This window comes from Salvelinus alpinus, chromosome 9 (assembly GCF_045679555.1).
Source record: "Salvelinus alpinus chromosome 9, SLU_Salpinus.1, whole genome shotgun sequence".
NCBI lineage: Eukaryota > Metazoa > Chordata > Actinopteri > Salmoniformes > Salmonidae > Salvelinus > Salvelinus alpinus.
In genome coordinates this window covers 73,015,296-73,025,110 of record NC_092094.1, presented here as the reverse complement: position 1 = coordinate 73,025,110, position 9,815 = coordinate 73,015,296, and the positions used below count along the sequence as shown (strand labels likewise).

Genomic DNA, 9,815 nt, shown 5'->3' with positions numbered 1-9,815 from the left:
TATCTGGAGTTAAAGTACAATAAATAAGTATTTTAAAATGCACACACTCTCTAATGTAAAGTAAATTCAAATGTCCCCTTTTTTAAATGGAACATAGCTCACCCTTACGACGCTCCAGAGGTAATTATTGACTACACAGTGTACCTTCCCTGTACGCATGTTTTCCCCAAGTGGATACAATATGGACATGACGAGTGCCATCGTCACACTTTTCAAGGCATAGCGCCCACTTCAGATTCTGTTTGTTTGTGATAACTCCTGGGTTCAACGTTCTATAGGCAGAGTTTTAGAATAATCCATTCTCCATACAAATTTCTCCCACGGAAGCTGCTTTATCAATCAATTTTCAATCAATCAATTTTATTTTATATAGCCCTTCGTACATCAGCTAATATCTCGAAGTGCTGTACAGACACCCAGCCTAAAACCCCAAACAGCTAGTAATGCAGGTGTAGAAGCACGGTGGCTAGGAAAAACTCCCTAGAAAGGCCAAAACCTAGGAAGAAACCTAGAGAGGAACCAGGCTATGAGGGGTGGCCAGTCCTCTTCTGGCTGTGCCGGGTGGAGATTATAACAGAACTATGCCAAGATGTTCAAAAATGTTCATAAGTGACAAGCATGGTCAAATAATAATCATGAATAATTTTCAGTTGGCTTTTCATAGCCGATCATCAAGAGTTGAAAAACAACAGGTCTGGGACAGGTGGCGGTTCCATAACCGCAGGCAGAACAGCTGAAACTGGAATAGCAGCAAGGCCAGGCGGACTGGGGACAGCAAGGAGTCACCACGGGCGGCAGTCCCGACGCATGGTCCTAGGGCCCAGGTCCTCCGAGAGAAAGAAAGAGAGAAGGAGAAAATTAGAGAGAGCCAAGATTTTCAAAATTTCCATAAATGACAAGCATGGTCAAATAATAATCAGGAATAAATCTCAGTTGGCTTTTCATAGCCGATCATTAAGAGTTGAAAACAGCAGGTCTGGGACAGGTAGGGGTTCCATAACCGCAGGCAGAACAGTTGAAACTGGAATAGCAGCAAGGCCAGGCGGACTGGGGACAGCAAGGAGTCACCACGGCCGGTAGTCCCGACGTATGGTCCTAGGGCTCAGGTCCTCCGAGAGAAAGAAAGAGAGAAGGAGAAAATTAGAGAGAGCCAAGATTTTCAAAATGTTCATAAATGACAAGCATGGTCAAATAATAATCAGGAATAAATCTCAGTTGGCTTTTCATAGCCGATCATTAAGAGTTGAAAACAGCAGGTCTGGGACAGGTAGGGGTTCCGTAACCACAGGCAGAACAGTTGAAACTGGAATAGCAGCAAGGCCAGGCGGACTGGGGACAGCAAGGTGTCATCATGCCCGGTAGTCCTGACGTATGGTCCTAGGGCTCAGGTTCTCAGAGAGAAAGAGAGAACGAGAGAATTAGAGAGAGCATACTTAAATTCACACAGGACACTGGATAAGACAGGAGAAGTACTCCAGGTAACCAACTGACCCTAGCCCCCCGACACAAACTACTGCAGCATAAATACTGGAGGCTGAGACAGGAGCGGTCAGGAGACACTGTGGCCCCATCCGAAGAAACCCCCGGACAGGGCCAAATAGGAAGGATATAACCCCACCCACTTTGCCAAAGCACAGCCCCCGCACCACTAGAGGGAAATCCTCAACCACCAACTTACAATCCTGAGACAAGGCCGAGTATAGCCCACAAAGGTCTCCACCACAGCACAAACCAAGGGGGGGCGCCAACCCAGACAGGAAGATCACGTCAGTAACTCAACCCACTCAAGTGACGCACCCCTCCTAGGGACGGCATGAAAGAGCACCAGCAAGCCAGTGACTCAGCCCCTGTAACAGGGTTAGAGGCAGAGAATCCCAGTGGAGAGAGGGGAACCGGCCTGGCAGAGACAGCAAGGGCGGTTCGTTGCTCCAGAGCCTTTCCGTTCACCTTCACACTCCTGGGCCAGGCTACACTCAATCATATGACCTACTGAAGAGATAAGTCTTCAGTAAAGACTTAAAGGTTGAGACCGAGTCTGCGTCTCTCACATGGGTAGGCAGACTGTTCCATAAAAATGGAGATCTATAGGAGAAAGCCCTGCCTCCCGCTGTTTGCTTAGAAATTCTAGGGACAATTAGGAGGCCTGCGTCTTGTGACCGTAGCGTACGTATTGGTATGTACGGCAGGACCAACTCGGAAAGATAGGTAGGAGCAAGCCCATGTAACGCTTTATAGGTTAACAGTAAAACCTTGAAATCAGCCCTTGCCTTAACAGGAAGCCAGTGTAGGGAAGCTAGCACTGGAGTAATATGATCAAATTTCTTGGTTCTAGTCAGGATTCTAGCAGCCGTATTTAGCACTAACTGAAGTTTATTTAGTGCTTTATCCGGGTAGCCGGAAAGTAGAGCATTGCAGTAGTCTAACCTAGAAGTAACAAATGCATGGATTAATTTTTCTGCATCATTTTTGGACAGAAAATTTCTGATTTTTGCAATGTTACGTAGATGGAAAAAAGCTGTCCTTGAAACAGTCTTGATATGTTCGTCAAAAGAGAGATCAGGGTCAAGAGTAACGCCGAGGTCCTTCACAGTTTTATTTGAGACGACTTTACAACCATCAAGATGAATTGTTAGATTTAACAGAAGATCTCTTTGTTTCTTGGGACCTAGAACAAGCATCTCTGTTTTGTCCGAGTTTAAAAGTAGAAAGTTTTCAGCCATCCACTTCCTTATGTCTGAAACACAGGCTTCTAGCGAGGGCAATTTTGGGGCTTCACCATGTTTCATTGAAATGTACAGCTGTGTGTCATCCGCATAGCAGTGAAAGTTAACATTATGTTTTCGAATAACATCCCCAAGAGGTAAAATATATAGTGAAAACAATAGTGGTCCTAAAACGGAACCTTGAGGAACACCGAAATGTACAGTTGATTTGTCAGAGGACAGACCATTCACAGAGACAAACTGATATCTTTCCGACAGGTAAGATCTAAACCAGGCCAGAACTTGTCCGTGTAGACCAATTTGGGTTTCCAGTCTCTCCAAAAGAATGTGGTGATCGATGGTGTCAAAGGCAGCACTAAGGTCTAGTAGCACGAGGACAGATGCAGAGCCTCGGTCTGACGCCATTAAAAGGTCATTTACCACCTTCACAAGTGCAGTCTCAGTGCTATGATGGGGTCTAAAACCAGACTGAAGCATTTCGTATACATTATTTGTCTTCAGAAAGGCAGTGAGTTGCTGCGCAACAGCTTTTTCTAAAATCTTTGAGAGGAATGGAAGATTCGATATAGGCCGATAGTTTTTTATATTTTCCGGGTCAAGGTTTGGCTTTTTCAAGAGAGGCTTTATCACTGCCACTTTTAGTGAGTTTGGTACACATCCGGTGGATAGAGAGCTGTTTATTATGTTTAACATAGGAGGGCCAAGCACAGGAAGCAGCTCCTTCAGCAGTTTAGTAGGAATAGGATCCAGTATGCAGCTTGAAGGTTTAGAGGCCATGATTATTTTCATCATTGTGTCAAGAGATATAGTACTAAAACACTTAAGTGTCTCTCCCGATCCCAGGCCCTCGCAGAGCTGTGCAGATCCAGGACAGCTAAGCCCTGGAGGAATACGCAGATTCAAAGAGGAGTCCGTAATTTGCTTTCTAATGGTCATGATCTTTTCCTCAAAGAAGTTCATGAATTTATTACTGCTGAAGTGAAAGCCATCCTCTCTTGGGGAATGCTGCTTTTTAGTTAGTTTCGCAACAGTATCAAAAAGAAATTTTGGATTGTTCTTATTTTCCTCGATTAAGTTGGAAAAGTAGGATGAGCGAGCAGCAGTGAGGGCTCTTCGGTACTGCACGGTACTGTCTTTCCAAGCTAGTCGGAAGACTTCCAGTTTGGTGTGGCGCCATTTCCGTTCCAATTTCCTGGAAGCTTGCTTCAAAGCTCGGGTATTTTCTGTATACCAGGGAGCTAGTTTCTTATGACAAATGTTTTTCGTTTTTAGGGGTGCAACTGCATCTAGGGTATTGCGCAAGGTTAAATTGAGTTCCTCAGTTAGGTGGTTAACTGATTTTTGTCCTCTGACGTCCTTGGGTAGGCAGAAGGAGTCTGGAAGGGCATCAAGGAATTTTTGTGTTGTCTGAGAATTTATAGCACGACTTTTGATGCTCCTTGGTTGGGGTCTGAGCAGATTATTTGTTGCGATTGCAAACGTAATAAAATGGTGGTCCGATAGTCCAGGATTATGTGGAAAAACATTAAGATCTACAACATTTATTCCATGGGACAAAACTAGGTCCAGAGTATGACTGTGGCAGTGAGTAGGTCCAGAGACATGTTGGACAAAACCCACTGAGTCGATAATGGCTCCGAAAGACTTTTGGAGTGGGTCTGTGGACTTCTCCATGTGAATATTAAAATCACCAAAAATTAGAATATGATCTGCTATGACTACAAGGTCTGATAGGAATTCAGGAAACTCAGAGAGGAACGCTGTATATGGCCCAGGAGGCCTGTAAACAGTAGCTATAAAAAGTGATTGAGTAGGCTGCATAGATTTCATGACTAGAAGCTCAAAAGACGAAAACGCCATTTTTTTTTTTGTAAATTGAAATTTGCTATCGTAAATGTTAGCAACACCTCCGCCTTTGCGGGATGTACGGGGGATATGGTCACTAGTGTAACCAGGAGGTGAGGCCTCATTTAACACAGTAAATTCATCAGGCTTAAGCCATGTTTCAGTCAGGCCAATCACATCAAGATTATGATCAGTGATTAGTTCATTGACTATGACTGCCTTTGAAGTGAGGGATCTAACATTAAGTAACCCTATTTTGAGATGTGAGGTATCACGATCTCTTTCAATGATGGCAGGAATGGAGGAGGTCTTTATCCTAATAAGATTGCTAAGGCGAACACCGCCATATTTAGTTTTGCCCAACCTAGGTCGAGGCACAGACACAGTCTCAATGGGTATGGCTGAGCTGACTACACTGACTGTGCTATTGGCAGACTCCACTAAGCTGGCAGGTTGGCTAACAGCCTGCTGCCTGGCCTGCACCCTATTTCATTGTGGGGCTAGAGGAGTTAGAGCCCTGTCTATGTTGGTAGATAAGATGAGAGCACCCCTCCAGCTAGGATGGAGTCCGTCACTCCTCAGCAGGTCAGGCTTGGTCCTGTTTGTGGGTGAGTCCCAGAAAGAGGGCCAATTATCTACAAATTCTATCTTTTGGGAGGGGCAGAAAACAGTTTTCAACCAGCGATTGCGTGCTGAGACTCTGCTGTAGAGCTCGTCACTCCCCCTAACTGGGAGGGGGCCAGAGACAATTACTCGATGCCGACACATCTTTCTAGCTGATTTACACGCTGAAGCTATGTTGCACTTGGTGACCTCTGACTGTTTCATCCTAACATCGTTGGTGCCGACGTGGATAACAATATCTCTATACTCTCTACACTCGCCAGATTTAGCTTTAGCCAGCACCATCTTTAGATTAGCCTTAACGTCGGTAGCCCTGCCCCCTGGTAAACAGTGTATGATCGCTGGGTGATTCGCTTTAAGTCTAATACTGCGGGTAATGGAGTCGCCAATGACTAGGGTTTTCAATTTGTCAGAGCTAATGGTGGGAGCCTTCGGCGTCTCAGACCCCGTAACGGGAGGAGTAGAGACAAGAGAAGACTCAGACTCAGACTCCGACTCGCTACATAATGGGGAGAACCGGTTGAAAGTTTCTGTCGGCTGAATGAGCGACACCGGTTGAGCATTCCAACAGCATTTCCCTCCAGAAGCCATGAGAAAGTTGTCCGGCTGCGGGGACTGTGCGGGGGGATTTATACTAACGTTACTATCTGTACTTACTGGTGGCACAGACGCTGTTTCTTCCTTTCCTACACTGAAATTACCCTTGCCTAACGATTGCGTCTGAAGCTGGGCTTGTAGCACAGCTATTCTCGCCGTAAGGCGATCGTTCTCCTGTATATTATGAGTACAGCGACTGCAATTAGAAGACATCATGTTAATGTTACTACTTAGCTTCGGCTGTTGAAGGTGTTGACGAACCATGTCCAGATAAAGCGTCCGGAGTGAAAAAGTTGAATGAGGGAAAAAAGTTGCGATGGAAAAAAACTAAAAATATAAACGGTAATTAAAAACAAAAACAAAACAAAAAAACGTAAAGTTGTCAGCTAGCAAAGTAAAGTTGGCAGCAAAACGCACAGCAACAAAACGCACAGCAACACGTCTGCAGATTCAACAGGAAGTTGAATATACACACACATATCCCTTTATCTCAGACATTATACAGACATTATACAAACGTATACTGCTGTAATCCACACACTTAGAGCCTGATGCCACTGGAAACATCCTTATTCAGGGGACAAACAGCACTACAGAATACACAACGAGAGAATATAGGCTATAATTCAATACCCTCCAAGTTTGTTCATGTCTACATAGCCAAAGAAAACACCTTGTATGCACTTTTGTATATGTTTAGTTGGTACAGAACCAAAGAGGACAACTCAATACACTTCGAGTGTACTCATTTGTACATAGCCAAAGAAAAACACTTTGTTTGCACTTTTATGTGTGTATGTGTGTACTAGTTAGATGGGACTTGAGGAGATATTTCATGCATAAGTCTGGGAAGGCTGGGCGCGTTTACCATATCCTAGATTTTCTCGATGACAACATTCAGGGAGCTGGGCTGTCCCTAATGTACTGTATTTGCCTAATAACACAGCAGGTAGTCAGAGATCTGGGTGAGATGTGGAGGAACCCCCCCCCCCCCTCCTCATCATGTACACAGCCACAGACACATAGACATGTCCTTTTTCCATTCCATAGGACCATGAAGGACAAATATTAACAGAAATCCTATGTATACCAGGCAGAAAGAACTAGAAAGAAAGTAAGAGAAAAAAAAGAAAGAAGGAAAGTCTACTTTTAAACTGTACAATTCTTTCTTGCAAATTTCATTTAAAGATGTGGGTATATGCTCATACAAGGCTGGTAAGTGTTGCTAAATCGTGAAATGTGGCAACTTATGGTTTGATTTATTAGACACTGGCTCAGAGCGCTGGCTCTTGGGGAAACATCCTCCCCTGGCAGATGTGCACCGCTCGACGTCTTGCCACAGAAATAACTGACATATGCATGCATGTAAAATAATGACAGTATCACCAATCTGTGCCATGTTACCAAGAAGTAAGGCAGAGAAGAAGCAGAGCAGATCCAGGGAGGCTTGCATCAACTGTCTCCCTAATGCCTGTGAGGGATCTGGCATTAATGGAACATATTACTGCACAAATTATAGAATCATGTGCAGCAGCTGTTGGTCCAATTTTGCTTTGTGAAAAACAGGTCCCACCAGTGGAGGTACTCCAGCTAATGGTTTATCTATACCAACTGTGATTTATTCCTCAATTGACATCCATGATTTTTGAAAAATCCACCAACAGTTTATATAGGAACAAGATGTTTGTCTGAGGAAGGAAGGGTTGGACAAATTACAATAGAGAGATCAATAGTACAACTACATTCACAAAGAGAGTTCTAGTCATTAGATTCCAGCCTGGATCTATCCATATGTATCCCTTTATAAGTCTTAGATGATATTGGATGTATTCATTTGAAACCAACTGCCAACTATTGGTTGATAACTTAATATTTCTCCATTATTACAACAGTAACTTTTCCAGAGAGACAAAAAAAAAAAATGACAATGATCCATTTGTACCTCACATTTCCGTTTTTTGGAAAATTATAGTATGTTTATTTTACATGTACTAATCTTTCACATGACAACGCTTACCACAACAACAGTTTTAGAATGGCTCGTTATCTCGAATCCTTTTATTGAAAACACTGAAATTATTGCTGGATATATTTAGGTATGCACCGGACAGAATTAAAGTTCTACCTTCAACAAGGATTAAATTGAGCACTGTAACTAATCAGAGTTGCACGTGGGACTGAATCCATCTAGATTTACCATGGACTCCCCACTATCTGGGGTTAATGAATGTCTTCCATTGCTTCTCCATAGTCATTTCATACCTCAGGGATTTGAATAATTCCCATTGATAGTCTGAAGTCTCCAATGAGAGGATTAAAAGGATTAAAAGTAAGCTGATGAAGGTGAAGTGGCCAAATGAAGATGATGATGGACGGAGCAGGAGGAAGGTAAAATTACACTGGTTGGACGCTGCTTTTAGGCGACACCTTTGCCACTGTAAGCTTCATGGCCTGAAGCCATGAAGCTTCAAATATACTTTTTGTGTATAATATTTGAAGACTTTGCCAAGGCAAGTGCTTTATGTTACAGATATTTTTATGACTTAGCTTATCAAATCAAGCTTTATTTATACAGCACATTTCAGATGAAATAAAACCCAATGTGCTTCACTGGAAAAAACAAATTAGAATAATGTAAATAAAACCTTAAATATTTACTACACAACAAACATAAAAGTATAAAAAAAACAACAATAGAATAACAATAACAACTGAATGCCTAAATTCGCCCTAAGGACAAGCAAAGCTAAAAAGGTGTGTTTTAAGATCTCTTTAAACAATGTCCACAATTTCACCCCCCAGCTGGAGTTGTGAGCTATCCAAGTACTTAAATCACTAATACAGTCTAATAATTTATCCGTGTAGCTAAAATCCTCTGGCGACAGAGAAATATGTACTGTCTGCGTAGCAGTGAAAATCAATGATGTGATTTCTGATAACGCTGCCAAGGGGTAACATATATAAACTGAACAGTACCAGACCTAAAATCGAACCTTGTGGAATGCCACATGTGATATGTATTTTCTCTGAGTTAAGTACGCCAAGGGTGACAAAAAACTCTCGACTGGTTAAACCAATTTAGAACTGGACCGGAGAGGCCAACCCACCTCTCCAGTCTGTCCAGAAGGGCATCATGGGCAACAGTGTTGAATACAGCACTTAAATCCAAGAGTACAAGGACAGAGAAATAATTTACCACTTTAACTAAAGCTGTCTCTGTGCTGTGGTGGGCCCGAAAACCAGATTGGAATTGTTAAAAAATACAGTTGGCCCTTAAAAGATAATTGAACTGTTTTGAAAACCAATTTCTCCAGAATTTTGCTTAAGAATGGAAGGTTGGAGATTGGCCAAAAATTGCTAAGAGCTGAAGAATCTGGAATACTTTTCTTCAGAAGCGGTTTCACCACAGCAGTTTTTAGTGTAGTGAGGAAAGGGCCTGTGAACAGGGAGAGATTAACAATAGCTTGCACTTCTTCAGATATGCAAATTAAACCTGTTTTGAAGAAGTGGGTGGGGATAGGATCGAGAAGGCAGGTAGAAGGCTTAAGTTGTGATATCACTTTCCTGAGCATGTCTGTGTCAACCAGGGAAAATAAATCCATAGCGCCTTTGTACGGTAGGCTAGGGCACGTGTCGTCAAACTTCTCATCAGGTCTTGCTTCACTGATAACAAACATTAGGTTGGATATCTTAACTCTAACATATGCCGCAAACTCATCACAATTAGATGTGGAGAAAAGTTCACACAGGTTTGCGGGGTTAGGATTTATCAGGCCATCAGTGGTTGAGAAGAACACTCTGGAATTACTCGGATTATTAGTGATCCAAGCAAGAAAAATGAGCCTGTCTGCCATTTCTAATTGTCTTGTTATAAATGCCAAGTTGCTCGCTCAAAATATCATAATGGGCCTGCAACTTTGACTTTCTCCACTTCCGCTCTTTCTGCAATTTCTCTTTAATTTATTAGTTTCCTCGCTCATCCAATGGGGTCTTCATTCGGATGTGGCCTTTTTCAACTTTACTGGA

General features: G+C 42.8%; 1 long non-coding RNA gene across 1 annotated transcript; it reads right to left on the bottom strand.

The window, feature by feature from the left end:
* Positions 1–339: 339 nt before the first annotated feature.
* On the bottom strand, positions 340–6,255 carry LOC139530580 (uncharacterized). The gene is made up of 2 exons (XR_011666070.1): positions 6,020–6,255; positions 340–1,391 (listed from the first exon to the last, which is right to left on the bottom strand). It is a non-coding gene; the product is annotated as an uncharacterized lncRNA (long non-coding RNA).
* Positions 6,256–9,815: the final 3,560 nt, after the last annotated feature.